This window comes from Psammomys obesus, unplaced genomic scaffold, assembly GCF_907164565.1.
Source record: "Psammomys obesus unplaced genomic scaffold, mPsaObe1.curated_primary_1811, whole genome shotgun sequence".
Classification (NCBI taxonomy): Eukaryota; Metazoa; Chordata; class Mammalia; order Rodentia; family Muridae; genus Psammomys; species Psammomys obesus.
The window spans coordinates 19454344-19472321 of NW_026592510.1; the positions used below are offsets into that span (position 1 = coordinate 19454344).

The 17978-nt window shown below is 44.8% G+C and overlaps 1 protein-coding gene across 4 annotated transcripts in view; it reads left to right on the forward strand.

Moving 5' to 3' along the window:
- Nucleotides 1–17978, forward strand: part of Gcnt1 (glucosaminyl (N-acetyl) transferase 1) — a 46096-nt gene that overhangs the window by 1612 nt on the left and 26506 nt on the right. The window contains exon 2 of one of the 4 annotated variants that reach the window (XM_055614071.1): nucleotides 1430–1527. The exons of 1 other annotated variant lie outside the window; for it this stretch is intronic. The gene's annotated coding sequence lies outside the window, so the exon portion shown is untranslated. Of the gene's footprint in view, nucleotides 1–1429; nucleotides 1528–14327; nucleotides 14415–15473; nucleotides 15499–17978 lie in introns of those variants that run through there. 2 more of the 4 variants (XM_055614073.1, XM_055614074.1) reach the window with 2 other exon arrangements.

Sequence of the window (17978 nt, forward strand, 5' to 3'; positions counted from 1 at the left end):
AGAGATAGTCCAACTATATCTTTTAACTGGAGGCAGAACTTTTAGTGAGGCAACATTCTTCTCACAGAGAAGACACCAAAATTTTGCTGAGTATCAATAGGTCTTAACTGCATTTCATCATCAGAGAAGGTGATGGTGGCTTTCTGTCCATGCACAATGTCCTGTCTCTCAATTGGTTCTCTGTTGTTACACACCTCTTGAGCTACCTCCAGGAACCGAGATCTATTTATATGTTTATAGCTGAGGCTGGCTGGGTAACAAAGGAGATAGTTTTTAGCAGTTGTCTTTAATCTTTCTGAAAAGGACCTGGAGAAAATTGTTTAAAGTCTCCTCGGTGTTAGACCGAAGGAAAAATCCATTCTATCCTGGTTGAATGTTCTAGCAGCAAATCCCCTGCCTGGTTCGTGAGAGGGTTAGAGGTCGAGGGTGGGGGTGTCACCACTTCCATTTTTTTAGAGAATGGAAGGTTTTAAGTATTCAAGTTTTATGGATCATTGGTTGAAAAAGAGACATAAATCATGAAAGAAGAAAGAGTGGTATTTCCTTCTTCCTCCTCTCTCTGGTGTTGCTTAGAGCAGGCCGGGGAGCAGAGAGAATGTTCCTCAGAGAATTGTTTCCCCCTCCCTGTGTGCATTCCCCTTAGACAGCAAATGGCCCTGGATGAGAGGTTTGGCCCCTCCTCACTTCCACACAGGGATGTGACCGTGAGGGAGAGTTAAGTGATGAAACGAACAAGGTCTCTGAGATTAGGACAGAATGAGGTGATTGCTTGTTTGTTTCTCTGGGTGACCTGGCACAGCCCAAAAGATTTGAGTCCCCAACAAGGGGGCACAGGTCTTAAGTCAGTGGTGTGGGAGTGTGGGCCTCATGCCAGAGAAAGTCACTTATGAATATAAGAAAACAGACCTGACAGAAACACATAGACACACAGAATGAGAAAGACAGTAAAGATAACCAGGGGTGGCCATATTCTCACACCTGAACAGAAGGGGGTATCTGGTGAATTCTCTCACGGATCCCAGACACTGGATCAGAGGCTGATTCCGACCTCTCCTATGTGTCCAAACAGAGGGCGCCTTAACCAGACTTACCCCTGGAGGTGACAGACCAGGAGATGTTCGACTTTGTTTCATTGTGAGGTGGTGGTGTCAGAACCCTCTGAAACATTAGGCGGTGACTGATCATGGCACCTGGAACATATCAGGTTGCACACTTCCTATTAGCTCCTTGACCACCAAGTAGCTTCTTCCATTCCAGGGGGATCCGAGATCCCAGGTGTTTGGAGGTCTTACCTCTGGGAGCTCAGTGGGACCTCCAGAAATGTGGGGTATTCACCTGCGAAGACTGCTTGGACACTGGTTTAAGCCAATAGAAAGTCTTTATTTGCCAGCTGTCGTCTACACTGGGTGTTTTTTGTGGTCTTTCTCAGGGTGGGCTTTCAAACACAAAAACCATATCCTGGGTTGATCTACTTCGGTTAGCAAGGACAGCTAGCCAGGCGTGGAACTACAGAAGCCAAAAAGCAAGGTCAGTACATTTAGAGACTTTCCCAGACTATGGAATTTGATGGATTAGGTCTTTGTCTTGGCAGTGGTACTGTCTATGTGTTGACTTGTTGTCTGTGTGTTGAGTTCTATAACTTGCATGGCACTTCCATCGTGGAGTCAGTTGTACTAAAGTCTAGGGGCCTGTCACAACAGTTCACATAAAAGCTCCAGGGGTAGATGGGGGGGGGCGGTTTTCCCAGTGCATTCTATTAAGTGCCTGGCTGGAGGCAGTAGTGCTCAAGAGACAGAGGCAAGAGGGCAAGAGGCACTCTATGAGTTCAAGAGCTTCCTGAGCTACACAGAAAGTTCCAGGGAACAGATACAGACAGTTCTTCTTTTATTCTTTCACAGTGTCACATGTACTAAAGGTTTATTTGTGTGTGTATATGAGTGTGTGTGTGTGTGTGTCTATAGGTTCCCACAGGGGCCAAAAGAGAATGTTGAGCCCTAGACTTACAGGTGGCTTTGACTGGCCTGACCTGGGTACTGGGAATTGAATTTAGGTCCTCTAGAAGAGCAGTGCTCTTAACCATCTCTCCAAGCCTGGTGTACTTAATAATTTTAATATTTGACCATTTTTACCTGTCATTATCTCCACTCCCACCAAATCCCTCCTTTTTCACAAAAGTCCCCTCACCCTACACACACACACACACACACACACACACACACGAATCACATACTAAAAAAAAAAAACAACAACACTTCTTTCAGACTTGTTTTAGTCATTGATCTATTGCTGTGAAGAGACACCATGACCACGGCAGTTCTCATAGAGGACAACATTTAATTGCGGTTGGCTTACAGTTTCAGAGGTGTAGTCCATTATCATCATGGCAGGAGCATAGTGGTGTGCAAGCAGACATGGTGCTGGAGAAGTAGAGGAAAGTCTTATATCTTGGCAGGAAGCTGAGAAAATGTAACACTGTAATACCATTCCTTATGAGTCTATGGGACAACTTTCATTTAAACCACTACAAGACTCTTCTTGTTCTTCCTACCAGGAGGCTTTTGCCTCTGGGGCCTCTTTGTTTTATTCTGGAGACTTTAAGATACACCTGCCAAGAATACAGAAGGCTGCTTGCCTCCCTCACTGACCACAGCCAGGGTCAGTTCAAGGTCAGTGGTCTAGAAAGCAGGACTCTCCACCATGCACGTTTGCGTTGTTAAGCATTGTTTAAGATGGATGGCACCCTAAAGCAGCGGTTCTCAACCTCCCTGAGGCAGCAACCGTTTAATACAGTTCCTCGTGTTGTAGTGACCCCAACTGTAACATTATTTTGTTGATTCTTCTTAACTGTAATTTTCTGTTGTTATGAGTCACAATGTAATTATCTGTTATATAGAATATCTGATATGTGACCCCTGTGAAAGGGTCATTCGACCCCAAGGGGATCATGACCCACAGGTTTAGAACCACTGCCCTTCAGTGATGAAGACTGACAATTGTGACAGAAACTATAAAGTGTTCAACATACTACAGAGCTCTTTCTAGAAAGAAGAGGCTCGACTGTAACAGAAACCATGGGAAGCATTAGAGAAATAGCTAAGGAGTTCAGAAGAACAACATATTTGACTCATGTGTGGTATGTTGATGTTAATAGTTTTTTCCTATGCCTGCTCTAGCTCCCATACAACAAAACAGAGACCGGTTTCATTTATAATAAGTTTCAGGCACCATCACTGGCCAGATATTGATCTATTCTAACCCATCTATGGTAGCTGGCCTACTTCCCAGCCATGTGCCTGTCCTCCAGTCTTGTCCTGGCCATTTCTGCTCCATGCTTGTCTCCATGGAGACTCCTCCGTGGTGAATTCTTCCTTGGCATGGTGACTGTCCTTCTTTTTCTCCTGGCATGGCCTCATGGCTACTTCCTTATGGCCCAGCATCCTCCCCCCATTCCCCACTTGAGAAACACACACACACACACAGACACACAGACACACACACACACACCAGGAATGAAAGTTCCACCTACTGTCCCCTCTGGCCCAGTCATAGACTCTTCACCTTCTTTTATTAACCAATCACAGATAATTGTGGAATATTTTTTACACAGCATCGAGATAGGCGATTCCTCAGTAGCAATGACAATCCCAGGATCTGTTAGCCTTTAGCTCACTACTGGTAGAGCAATTAACAATTGAATATTCAGAGACACACCTTAATACAATAGCAGTGAAGATCACCTCTACAGTGGTGGTGTATACCTTTAATCGCAGCACTTGGAAGGCAGAGAGAGAAAGAAAGAGAAAGGATCTCTGGGAAGTTCTAGGCTAACCTGTTCTATAGAGTGAGTTCCAGAACAGCCACAACTACATAGAGAGAGACCCTGTCTCAAAAAAGAAAATAACGAATGAAGGAAGGAAAAAAGGAAAGAAGGAAAAGAAAGAAAAGAAAGCAAGCATGTTTGGTTTTGAGACAGCCATGTTGCCCTGGCTGGCCTTGAGCTCCTGGCCTCAAGCAATGCTTTGGTGTCAGCCTTCTGCATAGCTGTGACTATGAGCACCAGTCGGCATTCCTAGATAGAAATGAGTGTTTAATGAAGAAGAAGAAGAAGAAGAAGAAAACATTTTAAAATGCCCTCTGAAAAGATGAACTGGCGAGAATAAAAAGTAATGTTTCAGGAAAGATAACTGGAGTGAGTGCTCCAATGAAGGGATGGTCTCATTCTGAATTTGTATACACACATCCCCTAGTATCACTTTATTCAAAGATGTGGTACCTTGAACATGAATGACACTATCTCACTGTGTAGCCCTGGCTGTCCTAGAGCTCATTATGTAGACCAGTGCAATCTCAAACTCACAGAGGTCTGCCTACCTCTCCCTTTGAATCCTGGGATTAAAGGTATACACTACCATACCTGAAAAGAAATGTAACATTTAAACACTATATTTCAGATTGTGTTGTTTTGTACACGAATGTTTTGTCTGCATGTGCCATACAAGGCACACATAGGTCCTCTGCAAAAGCAGCAGGTGCTCTCAATCCCTGAACCATCTCCTTAGCTCCTGCCATTCGGTTTTTTTAACCTACTGTTCTAAGGAAGAGTGAGAGTATAGGCCAGCAGCAGGATGCTTACCTGGGAGTCAGGAAGGCCGGGCTTTAATCCCTAGCACCCGAACCCAAACCCAAAACAAAACTTCCTGTGTGGGTGTGTGAAGAAGTGGGAATGCTTACATTTCTGCTGAGAGCGTAAGTTGCACAGTCTCTATTTTTCTTTTTTAAAAGGCTGATCTGTTTCGAGTAGGCAAGTACATGCGGCAGGCATGTCACAGTGGAAGGGAGAGGGTAACTCGAAAACTCCATTCTCTCTACCGCTTGGGTCCCAGAGATCAAATTCAGGTTGTTGGACTTGAAGCTAAGTGCCTTGAACAACGGACTTATATCAATGGACACAACAGTACGATTTCTATAGGAAAGACATGAACACACCAGGAAGCCTAACGCCCAGAACCTTAAAAATCTACCTCCAAGTTGGACGTAGTAGCACACGCCTTTAATCCCCAGCACTTGGGAGGCAGAGGCAGGTGGATATCTGTGAGTTTAAGGCCAGCCTGGTCTACATAGAGAGTTCCAGGACAGCCAGAGTTACAGAGTGAAATCCTGACTCGAAAATAACAAAAATTAAAATTAAATTTACTTCCCCACCCTCACCCCCGAGATTATCTCTGAAGGATCTAGGACAGTCTGGAAGTTTTGAAGAATCTGGATGGGATTCAGCAGTGCTCAGGAAGCTTTCCTTCCTGGAAGAAATGGCAGCAGAACCTAGCCATAAGCAAGGTTTTTGGAGGTTTAATTTTTTTTTTAAAGACTTGTTTTTTTCTATGGTAGTTTGCCTGCATATGTGAGCCTGCCAGATTTCCTGTCAATGAAGTTACAGAAAGTTCTGAGCTGCCATATGGGTGCTGGGAGTTGAATCTGGGTCCTCCAGAGGAGCAGCCGGTACTCTTAACCCTGAGCCATCTCTCCAGCCCCAGGGGGCCAATTCTGATAGCATGTTCACAGGCCCAAGGAACTCTTTTCCTTTACCCTTGTTAGGGGGATTTCAATCACCTCCCCTCTTGTAGGAAACCACACACTGAAACCTATCATCTTTTCAGAAAGTTCAAACATTGACCCAGTAATCCCACTTCTGGTAACTTATTCCACACAGATCTCACACGTGTGGAGATATTCATTGCAGCACTGTTTGAGAGTGAAAAGCTGCACTTGACCTGAATGCTTATGAGAGGCTGATTTGAGTATTTCGGGGGTCAATTTAGACATCGTGGCACATCCCACGCACTGTGCAGACAAGAGCAAAGTGGCTCCATGTAGGCTGAGATGGACTGTTTTCAAAACATTACATTAGCTGACAGAAGCAAAGCCTCCGAGTCAGGTTTTCTATTGCTGTGTTAAAATACCATGGATGAAAGCAACTTGGGAAGGAAAGAGCTTATTTCACTTACACTTTCGTATCACAGTTCATCATTTTGGAAGGCAGTCAGGGCAGTGACTCAAGCAGGGCAGGACTCTGAAGGCAGGAGCTAATGCAGAGGCTACGGAAGGGTGCTGCTTGCTGGTTTGTGTCCTGTGGCTTGCTTGGACCACCAGCCCAGGGATGAACCCACCCACAGTGGGCAGAGCCCTTCCCGAATCAGTCACAAGCTAAGACAAAGCCCCCACAGTCTTGCCTACAGCTGGATTTTACAGACACATTTTTTAAAATCAAGGCTACCTCCTCTCCAATGATTCCTGTCTTGCATCTATTTGAAATAAAAACTAGCTAGGACACAAAACAAAACCATTTCTTACTAGGTAGATGGTATAATTTGTTCATCACTTGCTTCTAGTACCTGATCTTCACATTGCTTGATGAGCTTGTGTGTGTTTTTAATTTTTTTTTTATTAATTACACTTGATTTACTTTGTATCCCCCCTGTAGTTCCCTCCTTCCTCTCCTCCCAATCCCTACCTTTCTCCTCCTTCTCCACGCATGCCCCTCCCCAAGTCCAATGGTAGGGGTAGGGGAGGTCTTCTTTTTCTTCCTTTTGATCCTAGTCTATCAGATCTCATCAGGAGTGGCTGCACTGTCTTCCTCTGTGGCCTGGTAAGGCTGCTCCTCCCTCAGGGGAAGGTGATCAAAGAGCAGGCCAATCAGTTCATGTCAGAGACAGTCCCTGTTCCCATTACTATGGAACCCACTAGGAGACTGAACTGTCATGGGTTACATCTGTGCAGGGCTTCTAGGTTATCTCCATGCATGGTCCTTGGTTGGAGTCTCAGTCTCAAGGAAGACCCCTGTGCTCAGATTTTTTGGTTCTGTTGCTCTCCTTGTGGGGCTTCTGTCCTCTCCATGTCTTACTATTTCCCACTTCTTTCATAAGATTCCCTGCAATCTGCCCAAGGTTGGCCATAAGTCTCAGCATCTGCTTTGATAGTCTGCAGGGCAGAGCCTTTCAGAGGCCCTCTGTGGTAGGCTTCTAACTTGTTCCCTGTTTTCTCCTTCTTCTGATGTCCATCCTCTTTGCCTTTCTGGATGGGGATAGAGCATTTTAACCAGAGTCCTCCCCCTTGATTAGCTTTTTTAGGTGTACAGATTTTAGTAGGTTTATCCTATATTATAAGTCTATATGAGTGAGTATATACCCTGTGTGTCTTTCTGCTTCTGGGATAGCTCACTCAGGATGATTCTTTCCAGATCCCACCATTTACCTGCAAATTTCATGATTTCCTTGTTTTTTATTGCGGAGTAGCATTTATTGTGTAGATGTCCCATACTTTCTGTATCCATTCTTCAGTTGAGGGGCATCTGGGTTGTCTCCAGCTTCTGGCTATTACAAATAAAGCTGCTACAAACATGGTTGAGCAAATATCCTTATTGTGTACTTGAGCCTCTTTTGGGTATATGCCTAGGAGTGGCATGGCTGGATCTTGAGGAAGCATTATTCCTAATTGGCTGAGAAAGCACCAGATTGATTTCCAGAGTGGTTGTACAAGTTTACATTGTACACTGGCACAGAAGACAACTTCCTGAACAGAACATCAACAGCACAGGCTCTAAGAGCAACAATCAGTAAATGGGGCCTCATGAAACTGAAAAGCTTCTGTAAAGCAAAGGACACTGTCGTCAGAACAAAATGACTACCTACAGGTTGGGAAAGGATCTTCACCAACCCTATATCTGACAGAGGGCTAATATCCAGTATATATACAGAAATAAAGAAGTTAAAAAGCAATAAATTAAGTAATCCAATTAAAAAATGGAGTACAGAGCTAAACAGAATTCTCAATAGAGGAATATCAAATGGCAGAGAAACACATAAAGAAATGTTCAACGTCATTAGTCATCAGGGAAATTCAAGTCAAAACGACCCTGAGATTTCACCTTATACCCATCACAATGGCTAAGATCAAAAACTCAAGTGACAGCACATGCTGGAGAGGTTGTGGAGAAAGGGGAACCCTCCTCCACTGCTGGCGAGCTTGTTTTTTGTGTGTTTGTTGAGCCTGGGACCAGCAGAGAGCGCCCTTCCCACACTTGATGCTCCACTTAGTTCGCTTTGAAAACAATCACTATAGCTGCCTCATTTTGTTCCCTCAGTCCTGGAACAAAAATTTTAAAACACCTGTGAGCTTGCATGGCTCTGTGTGTGTCTGTGTGTGTGTGCGTAGCTGTGCATGTTTAATCATTCACAGAGGTGGACAATGAGTGGCTAATAAGAGTATTAAAACAAGTGGCTAATAAGGGGACAAATAGCCTAAGATAATTTGGATCTGGACCTGCAACATTCCAACTCTGCACAATCACAAAGTTCTCCTCAGTCATTCTCCTGTAGAATCCTTAAAATGGACGTGGTCATGCCAGGAGCCTCTTCCCTCATGAGTAATGAAATGTAATGTGACTTTTCTTACTCTTTCCTCCTTTCTGTCCAAGACCATTCATCACTTAACATCTCGGAGGCTGTTAGAGGTCTGCCTGGGACAAGTTAGGATGTCATAAATTCCCAAGCATCTCTTCAGGTGTTGTTCCTGCAAATGAGTTGAACCTTCTGTTGAGGGTGGCTATCTATAAGTATCTATAATTAAAACAAGAAGTAGTAATATAAGAGATCTAAGACCCAAAAATGGTAGACACACCTGTAATCCTCAGGAGGCTGAGGCCAGGTAGTTTCAAGTCTTAAGCCAACTTGACCTACATAGTGAGCTTAGAGACAGCTTGGGATATGGACAAATATCTGTTTGGGGCAAGGGGGAGAAATAAAAAAACATAAGTTTTGCATGTACAAGCCCAAGAGAAAGGCCTAATAAGAAACTCTCCCTGCTGACGCCCTGATCCTGGAAGGACCTGTAGCCTTAAGAATTCTGAGGAAGCCATGGGCAGGCATAGTAGCTGGAATTGAAATGGTAGTATTTTAGGGTCTGAGACAGAAAGGTTTTGAGGCCTGCTTAGGAAGTCTGGAGTCCAGTGGTGAAACACTTGCCCAGTAGGCACAGTTACTGAATTTCCCTCCTCAGCAGGAACAAGAGAAGGAGTTGTGAGAAAAAATCCTGCTTTACAAGCCACGAAATCTGAGGTGTTTGGCTCTAGTAAACTCAAACAATAGAAGAAAAATACACCAAGTAAGTGCTTATAAGCTATGTCATAACTCTAGCAGGTTTGAGAAGCCCAACTAAGCCTGAGAATGTACAGCTCATGATTTTGTTGTTTCATTTGTTTGCTTTTTTTCAGGATCTTGCTCTCTAGGCCAGGCTATGTAGCACAGGCTGACCTCAAACTCAAACCCACACCTCTGCCTCTTCTAAAGTGCTGACATCAGCGGCATGAGCTACCTGGACATAACTCATGACTTCTACAGCTACACACTTCCTTGTAGCACACCTTTTCAATGAACACATTAAGTACAGATCAAAATGAGGTGTTCTCTCACTATCATAAAAACAAGAGGCAGAATTCTTTTCTATAAACAGTTAACACTATAAAGGAAGAGAGATCAAAGAATGCAAGGCAGTTAGGACAAGGTGAAGTAGCTGCTCACATGTCTAATGGGGCCAGGGGCTGGGGAGCAAAGGGTACTTCAACTGTAAGATCTGGAGGATTTTGTAAGATTGGTTTGAAATGAATTTTTTACAAAAAAAAAAAAAAAAAGAGCCAAACTCTCTTAGCCAGTAGGTGGTGGCCTTTAATCCCAGAATTTGGGAGGCAGAGGCAGGCGAATCTCTAAGTTCAAGACCAGCCTGGTCTACAGTTCCAGGTCAGCCAGGACCACACAGAGAAACTCTGACTCAAACAAACAAACAAACAAACAAACAAAACAAAACAAAAGCTCCCAAAACAACAACAAACCAAAACCCAATCAAGCAAACAAGCAAAAACTCTTGAAAATGCTTTCTCTTCTTTCTTTGGCCTTCTGTATCTCTGAACTTGGAGTAGTGAACAATGCTTGGAAGGACCAGTCCTAGGAACTGCTTGAGCAGGAGCTATGACTGGACAGTGGCTAAGAAGAGGTTTTCTTCCTGTGGAGCTACAAGGGGCTTCTTATTAGTGACCCTTACAGGATTTATCATGCATTCCAATACTTTCTTAGGCTAGAGGTGGGTGGAACAGTCAAAGGTTTGGGAAAGACCACAGAATGAAGTTTGGCCAGTTCAGTGAGTGAGGATATAGGAATGAGCTCAGCGTTCATGAGATGAGAATGGGAATTTGATGTCTGTGTGAGCTGTTTCATCACTAAGTACAGAGGTATACTGTGCCTATAGATCTTACCTAAGTCACTTGAGGATGGGTTAATCTCTGCATGAGGTGATTTCTTTAATCTTTAACCGCTTTCCAGAAGGGAAGGGATGGATCAAGTTCCACATTGCTCCAGAGGAGAGCACGCAGGGGAAGCGCCAGGATGCTCTAGAGTAGGGGGTGTTGAGTAGTGCCAAGCCTTGAGTTATTTTATTTTACACAGAACAATTTTGACCTAAGTTATTCCATTGTGATCATAAATGCCAAGGCAGAATGACTACATCTTGTTTCTACAAGTACCCAGCTGCCATTTGCCAGCACACAATGAGCCACAATCTGATAAATAATTTATCTGTGCTGATAAATAATTACACACAAGAATATGCTGATTCATATCAGAAGCTTCAGACAGACAAGCTTCTCAATCACACCAGGTGTATCCCTCACCTGAGACTGTAAAAGGAACATCCCAAGACTGAGACACAGCAAGCATGCTGACATCACCTGGTTACTCTTGTGAGCTTTATCCAGGAAAACAGCCACAGTGAAGAAACTTTACTCATGTATGAACTCTAGTTAAAGCATATTTTCTCCTGCCTGGCCTTCCCAGGCTGGCACACAAAAACTGTTGTCACTCACCAGGTCTGCATGTACTTGACAACCCTGTGGCTGTGACCTGGTTTGCAAAACTTAAGTGAGCCTCTGCAGAAAAATGTCCTTGGGTCTCTACCAGCTCTCTGCCTTCACCTTCAACACAGCCTCTCTGATACATTAGCCACACACAACTTTGTGGTGCACAATGTGTGAGCTTGTAAAAAGAAACTTTAAAATAAAAGTTGAGTTAAAAATGTTACAGTTAGAATGGCCAAGCTGAGGAACATTGAGGAAGGTAAATATGAGAGCTTGCTGCCGGCTATGAGCTAATCAAGCTGACCTGAAAAGAGGAAGGACAGGGCTTGGTAGGCTCATGCCACCAACGAACCCCAGCCCCAGCCCCCAGCTCCGGGAAGTCTTCAAGGGGCTGTAACCCTTTTCTCTACAGTATTTCTCAACTCTATGCAAAGTTACACATTTAAACACGTTCTTGCATCTAATGCATAGAATTAAGACAGATTGAGTTATGGGTAAGGGCGGCTTCTAAGAAAGCTTTTACTTCTTCCAGGAAGGAAGCCTTGAAGGTACCCCAAGGGTAGGCAACAGGAAAGATACGGTTGACCAGGAGTCACAAGTCCGGACGCCAGGCAGCCCTCTGTTATTGTACTCTGTTACGTCAGCGCTTCACAATGAAGGTTGCACCTGATTTCTTGCCTGCTGAAATCTCAGCAGTGTAAGATCTACTTAGTTTTCTCAATTATGCTGGCGATCCTACTCCACTTTCCTGGGGCACTTCTGCAGAGAGGAAACCTTGAGTCCTGGCCAGGCTTGAGGTTAAGACCCAACTGACTGTTTTGTACACAGCTTTCAAACCTCTCTTGAAAGACGTACCCTCCCTCACCAACCCCTGAACCTTTTGAAGAGCCATCGTGTAAATAGAGCTCATTCCTTCTGTCTGAGCCATGGGCTGGGATTCATGGGGATTCCCAGTTACTTGTCTTCCCTCTCTTCTTCCTCTTTTGTTTTTTTTTTTTTTTTTCTATAGCAGGATTTAAAGGCAAATGCTGGCACGTATGATATACTGTATCCAATTGGGAAACAAGACTTACTCTTTCTTTTGCTTAATGATTGATTCATTTTTTTTATTTTATTCATATGAGTATTTGCTTGTGGGTATCCATGTGCACCATGTGTGCCCAGTGCCCATGAAGGAGACGGTACTCGATGCCCTGAAACTGGAGTTTCAGGGGATTATGAGCTGCCATATGGGTGTCATAAACCAACCCTGAATATTCTGCAAGAGGAGCAAATATTCCCCAGCCTCACACAAGACTTATTAAAGCTGACCAGACACATTAAAGTTAGGCAGGGGCTGGCTGGTGGTGCAGGTCAGTCTTCAAAGCATTTGCTTAGCATGCCTTCATCCCTGGTTTCCATTGCAGTACCCAAACAGAAACCAACTGAACAGAAAACAAAACAAAATGGAAAAGAAATGGCAGAAAAGGAAGGAAGGAAGGAAGGAAGGAAGGAACGAAGGAAGGAAGGAAGGAAAAAAGAAAAAAGAAAAAAAGAAAGAAAGAAAGAAAGAAAGAAAGAAAGAAAGAAAGAAAGAGAAAAGGTCTTTCTTATAGACACTGATGGTTCGAAACAAACTTGAAGTACCTGAGGAAAACCCTGGAAGAGCAAATCAGTCCAGTGAGGAGGAAGGAAACAGTATATTCTCATGAAAACAAGTGACAGACCTACTCTTAAACCACATATTGTGGCATTCCGTCATGCACTATGAGGCTTCACTGTGCAACGATTTTACAATGATTTTACCAAAGGAATTTTAAAATATTACTTTGTCCCCTGGGAAAGGGACAAGTGGATTAGGGATGGACAGAGGAAAGAAATTGCAATTGCTTTTTATGTAGTTGGAACAAAACGGAAACTAAGTACATTTTGTAGAAAATACTTGTCATACTTTTGTTTCCATGACAAGAAATACAAACCTCAGATTAGAAGGAGCTCATGTTCTCTCTCTGTTCTGTACCTAACGCACAGTGCATTATAAGAAGAGCTGGAAAGGTGGCTGATCTTCCAGATGATCCCAGCTCAGTTCCTACCACCCACGTGGAGACTCACAGCCGATTTAACTACAGTTTGGGAGGACCGATAGCCTCTTCTGGCCTCAGAGGGTGCTGCATGCATGTGATGGGTATGACGGGCCTGCAGGCAAAACCTCCATACACACAAAATAATAATAAAATTAAACTTTTAAAAAGGATTCATTATAACATTACTATACTGCATAAAATTAAATCAGGGGATTGTAAAGCTGTCATGGGAGGGGAATCTCTTAGGGAAAGGGGCAAGATTAACCTTCCTCTAGGAAGGTGTCATTAGCACCTAGATCATTGTTTCTGCAGGTAGCCGGGGCTAGTGTTGCTTATAAGGCTCCAGGGAGGGGGTGGTGACCAGGCAGAGCAACCAGAGCAATTCTGGAAGAGCCAACCCCCAGCTTAGAAGACGGAAGGACCAGGCTTATCAGAGCGGAAACACGGGGCTGGAGCTGACATGAACTGGTGTGCTCTTGTCTCACTCAGTAGCCCCTGCTGTCTTCTATCCAACTTGTACCACACTCCTCAGGAAGGAGCCGGGTGGGGCAGGGGTGGGGGAGATGGAGAGCTGGAGAGATGGCTCAGAGCACCGAGGTCCTAAGTTTAATGTCCAGCAACCACGTGGTGGCTCACAACCATCTGTAATGAGATCTGATGCCCTCTTCTGGCATGTAGGCAGAACACTGTATACATAATAAATAAATAAATCTTAAGAAAAATGCTGACATTGTGCTTACAAAAACTTCAGAAACATCTATGTTTTTGATGCAAAATGTGATACAAGGTTAATCTAGAAAATGAAAAGGCATGGGCATTTCTAAACTTTATGCACTATAAACACGTTGGTATTTGAACTTTTAATTTATTTTTAAAATCAGGCATGACAGCCAGGTGATAATGGTTCAGGCCTTTAATCCAAGCACTTCAGAGACAGAGGCAGGAGTAACTCAGGGCCAGCTCTTCCAGATAACAGAGCTGTCTTTAATTAAAAAAAATAATAAATAGATAGATAGATAGATAGATAGATAGATAAATAAATAAGTAAGTAAATAAATAAATAAAGTAAAATCAGACATGACAAAAGCTGGCACATTTCCTGCCTCAGAGGAAGAAGACATAAAAGTTCTCAATAGATTCCATTCAGGTACCTGGTCCTACTTGGCTCAGAGAACCAAGAGGTCCTGAGAAGCAAGAGCAAGTTTGTATCCTAGCTTTCTTCCGGGACCACAGCAGCGCCCAGAGGGCGCCCTCAACTCTCGCCTGGGCCGCAGGTGGGCGAAGTGGTCCTGGGGGCGTGGTCTCAAGGGTGGTCCTGGGGGCGTGGTCCGGAGGGTGCGTCCTAGGGCGTGGCGCCAGCCTGGAGGTCCGGAGCGCTGCGAGGGAGCGCGCCGGGATCCACGCTGCGAGCGGATTCAGCGGGGTTTCGTGCGGCCCGCAGGCACAGGCTCCAGGTAACCTAGGCCGGGCGAGCGGCGGGGTAGTCCGGCATACCTGGACAGCACTGAGCCGGATCTCCACGGGCGGGACGAGCTACGCCGGGGAGGGTGGAGCTGGCGCGGGGAGAGAGGGTACTTAGTCCCCGTGCCCCTGGCTAGAATGGAGCAGGCGTCCTCTTCCCATCCTCTTTCCCCTCCCGGCCCCTCGGTGGGACACGAGTACACTGTGGCATCTGGAAGTCACTTTCTGACCTCTTGTTCTCGGACCCGCGCAATGAGTGTGAGCTTAGAAATCGGGGTTGCCTGCGGGCGTGGAAGATAGGAGGCGAACGGTTACCGCGGTGTCTTGGGCGCCAAGGAATTACACTTCGTAAGGCCACAGCCCAAGGGAGAGCCGTTGGGACCCCCTGTTAGAGCGCCGGCAAAGAAGCTGGCTCTGGGGCAGAGAATGACTGCCTTGGGGCGATTGCAGACAGACTGGCCTGTCTGGGGTCCCGGCAGTCGCTGCTCTTCTTCTCGCCTTGTTCTGCGGGCTGCAGGTCTGTTACAAAAACAGGTAATTACTCTTAGACACGTTACTTCCTTAGTTTCTTTGTTTTTGTTCGTTGGGTGATTTCCCCCGCCCCCGTTCCTCTCCTTCTCTCTTCCTCTTCTTCTCTCCTCTCCTTTTTCTTTCTTTCTCTCTTTTTTCTTTCTTTCTTCCTTTTTTTTTTGTGGCTTTCAACTCTTAAGAGATCCGCCTGTCTCTGCCTACCTAGGTTACAGACGTGCGTCACCGGGCTTGAGGCGTGAGGGGCTCATTTCATCCTCACAGCTGCTCTGAGTCTCAGTCCTTTTCTTTCAATGCAGAATAAAAAAGGTGCGCCCCCTCCCCCCACCGCCGCGCGGTTAACCTCTTCCCAAGTTTCACCAGAGAGGAGTTGCCTGCAGATCCGAGTTTGGCTCCGCAAAAACTAAGTGTCAGATTGGTGTGCACTCTTTACCTTGCCTTTTCACTGCCGATGAGAGTTTTGTGAAAATAATAATAATGAGGCTAGAGGCGAATTGGGCGGAGATAAGTGTGCGGAGAGAGCGCTGGTGCGCTGACTTGAGAAGGCTGGTGAGTGGGTCTGTGACCTGAATTTGGTGTGTGGTGGGGAAGCAATATGCTTTCTTCCTCTGGCCTGCTGCCCCCATTTAGAGCTGTTCTGAAAGGCAGGTTTGTCTCCTAAAAGGGAAGAGGAGGGGTGAATGGTTTTTTAAAGATCAGCGTAAATTACCTGTTAGTAGCTTAGGCGGTTGCAGACAGAGGCCCCTCTGCAGGACGACTGGGAGCAGGTTTCAGTTCTGGAAGGATGGAAAGCTACAGGTATCTCTGCTTCTCTGCTTTTTTTTTTTTTTTCTTTCTTTCTTCCTAATGCCTTCCTTTCTTTTTGAAGCTTGACAGGTGGTAGTTTGGGGAAACCTTGCTTTCTTAGAAACAGCCAAGTAGGAAATTAGGTGGTAGAAAAAAAGTTAGTACTGTTGGAAACAGTCTTTTCTGAATGTCAGGTGGTATTTTTCTGTTTGTTTGAGACAGGTTCTTATTGTGTAGCTCAGGCTGGCCTCAAAGTCTGGTTCAGCCTCCTCCTGAGTGCTGGGATTTCAGGTCTGTGCAACACACCTACTCAAATGCTGTTTGTTATGAAGTGTGCAGTGTTTCAGCTGCACTGAGTAATGCAGTCTTTCACTAGAAATCAGGTGTGTTGGGTTCTTGTGGGGACTGTATTCTTAGCTTTGACCCTGAAGGTGCGGTTTGATGCTGTCGGATTTCCCACGACAAATCTCATGTGTTTATAGCACTGTTGACATTTTTGCCAGATAGATTTCATTGTGTGATAGGGTTTGTGCAACCTGCAACCCTCAACCATGAAGCTGAGAATGACCTTGAACTTCTGTACCCGCTTGGAAGGAGCTGGAATTGTTGGTGAACATCACCAAGCCCCTTATGGTACTGGGGACCAAACCCAGTGCTTTGTTCCTGGCAGGCAAGTCCTCTACTCACTGAGCTATAGCCCTAACCTTTGGCCAGATGCCTTCTGTGACAGGGTCATTGTATACTTTATAGGATTTTTACCAACATTCCTGTACCCACTGGGTACTTGAAAAGCCCCTCCCCTACTCCAGTTACAGTAACCTCATATGGCTCCAGACATTGCCATAGATTTCCTTGGAGAGCAAAATAGGCTTTTGAAGATGAAAGTAGGCCAACACATGAAATGATCTAAGTGTCAGTGAACTGTTGGCTAAGTACTTTCTATCAATGATTAGAGAAGCTGTCAGTAAATTAAAATGCCTTGAATAAGACATTGAATTATAAAACATTTTTTAATTATGAAGAGCATAGAGTTATTATTCCCTTTAAATGGCTTGTGTGCTCTGCCAAGTTTTACCACCACAGAAATTTCAGGTGTTTATGCCATTGTAAAACTTAATAAAGTGTAGGATTAGAAACTTAAAACTTGGAGAAGGAATTCTAGGGAATGGAAAGACAGCTCAGTGGTTAAAAGAGCATTTGCTGTTCTTGCTGAGGACCAGAATTCGGTGTCCAGAATCCATGTTGGACAGCTCACAGCTGACTGTAACTCCAGCTGCAGGGCATACACACACACACACACACACAGACAGACACACATGCATGCATTAAAAATAAGCCTTTTAAAAAGGAATATTAAACTAATTTTGATTTTGATTTTAGTATACTCAATGTCTCTTTCAGCTTTTTGAACTTAGTGAAATTTGAGCTAAGCATGTTGAGAAGGGAGAGTTGACAGTGTATAGAATCAGCCTCAAAGAAAACCAAACAAGACATCTCAGTGTCCGCCTTTAATCCTAGCCCTCAAGGCTACCCTGGTCTACACAAAGATCCTCCCTCAACAAACATTAACAACTGCAAAACCCCATCCTGCCCTTCCACTACCACCCCCACCCCGGTGCTCTGTACTTTTACACCCAGTTAGGAAATTCCTAAGCAGTCCTCCCCTGATTAGCTTTTCTTTCTTAAGAGTGGTAGCCATTGTTCCTTGGGCTCCTGGGTTGCATGTACAGTCAGGCTGTTCACTGAATAGGTGTTTACTGAGACAGGCATTGTTGGTTCCGGGGCTAAGCTGCCGCCATGATGGAGTGACTATCTCTGCACTTGTTCAATGTGTCCTTTAGTGTGGTGGCTAGAGAAAGAGACAGAGGAGCACACCGTCACCGGGCTTCCTAATCTTAAGCAGTGCTTGAGAAGAGCACAGGGTGTTGTTTGTTGAGCCAGGGGCCCCTGTGTGGTAGATGAGGCCTGCAAGGTCTCTTCAATATAGATTGTATGTGATATTTAACATACCCCAGAAGTGGATAGGAAGCAACCAGGTAAGCTAGGGGATGGGTTTCTAGAGGAAGAGTGTTGAGCTTACAAGGAAAATGGCTTTGATGATCGTCCTGTGGGTCATTTGTAGGATCTTGGATGGTGGTGATACACATTCATGGGTTCTGGGGTATTGAAATGCTCATACTGCAGCTGTGCAGAGAACAATGTGCAGGGTGGGTACTGCTGGTATTCATGGTGCCCTTGTTGGG